This window comes from Phytophthora parasitica (assembly GCF_000247585.1).
Source record: "Phytophthora parasitica INRA-310 unplaced genomic scaffold supercont2.42, whole genome shotgun sequence".
Lineage (NCBI taxonomy): Eukaryota > Oomycota > Peronosporomycetes > Peronosporales > Peronosporaceae > Phytophthora > Phytophthora nicotianae.
In genome coordinates this window covers 537,178-538,935 of record NW_008649028.1, presented here as the reverse complement: position 1 = coordinate 538,935, position 1,758 = coordinate 537,178, and positions in this window count along the sequence as shown.

Here is a 1,758-nt window from a genome sequence, read left to right as displayed (position 1 = left end):
AGGAGTTTATCTGAGGAGCTTACTACAGAACCAATGTCGGTAAACGGCTCAGGAGCTGAAACTTCTTCAGATAGTGACAAGTCTGAAGGAGAAGACCAAAATGAACTACAATTAGGTGGGCAAGGCCAAGGACCAGCTCAACCCCAAGTACCAGGACCAAGACCAGCACAAGCTCAACCAGTGCAAGTACAAGTGCCAGTACAAGCTCGACGGGGACGTGGGTAGGACGTGGACGTCGAGGACAAGCTGCGACTGGTGGACCCGTACAACCAGCAAGACATTCGACAAGAACACGCCGAGCAAACACAAGGCTAAGTGGGTATCAGTTGCTGGTGGAAGAGGACATTAGTGACCCGAACAACTTGGAGGAGGCGATGGCTTCGCCGTACAAGGAAGCTTGGGAAGCTGCACTGAGGACAGAGTACAACTCACTGGTCAAGAACGGCACGTGGAAGCTAGTGGAGCGGCCGATTGACTCGGATGGAAGGCCGGTGAAGGTCATGACTACAAGGTGGGTCTTTCGAGTAAAAAGAGATGAACATGGAGCTGTGAAGCGACTAAAGGCGAGGTTGGTGGTACACGGTTTCAAGGAACGGTTTGGAAAGGACGATGCGGTGGAGCAACCAGAGCCTTTCAATGACAATACTGGCAGAGTGTGTCTCTTACTGAAAGGGATCTACGGTTTGAAGCAGGCTGCTAGGTTGTGGAACCTGGCTTTACATGGATACTTAGTTGAGTTGAAGTTCACTCGAAGTGTGTACGATGTGGGGCTTTACTTTAAGAAGATCAACGGTAGGCTGGTGTTAGTGACCGTTTACGTGGACGATGTGATGATCGTTGGAGCACGAGAGGACATTGACTTGGTGAAGAATGAGCTGCAGAGCAAGTTCGTCATTAAGGATCTTGGTCGCGTGCATTACCTGTTGGGCATGGAAGTGCACTACGAGCCAGGAGTGATGCTGTGTCTATCTCAAACTGCCTACATTGACAAGATCTTGACAGGATTTCAGATGGAAAACGCAAAGGCGGTGAGATCACCTCAGATGCAAAACGAGAAGGTGCTACCGATCGAGAAGGACGAAGGCAAGGTCAACGACAAGTCAATAAAGTACCAGGAGCTGATCGGAGCGCTGCAATACCTGGTAACCTGTACGAGGCCGGACATCTCGAATGCCGTGAGGAGTTTGAGTCGATACTGCGGGAGCTACACAAAAGAGAATTACGCCGCTGCAAAGCGAGTGTTGCGTTACCTACAGGGGACTTGGACTCACGGGCTGGTGTACTGTCTGGAGGGATCGAAGGCAAGTATGGTGCTACAAGCGACGCTGACCATGCGAATTGCCCGGATACTTCGAGATCTGTCTCGGGGTACGTGGTGAAGCTAAATGGGTACAGTGTTGGGTTCAAGAGTAGAATGCATCCGTCGGTTACAGACGACACTTGCAAGTCGGACTTGGTTGCTACGAGTCTGTGTGCCGAGGATGCGATCTGGGCGAGGAAGCTGCTTAAGGAGCTGGGGTTCAACCAGCAAATTGGCAAGCTGTTCGTGAACAACCAGAGTACCATTAAGGTGTGCACGGATGCAGGAAACTTCGATGGAGTTAAAAGATATGCCAAGAAAAGCCGCAAGTTAGCGGAGCTGGTGGAAAGAAAGAAACTGTGTATCGAGCACGTACCGACAGCAGACAATGTGGCAGATATGTTCACAAAGGCTCTGGGACCACAGCAGTTCGAAAAGCTGCGGCAACTACTCGATAT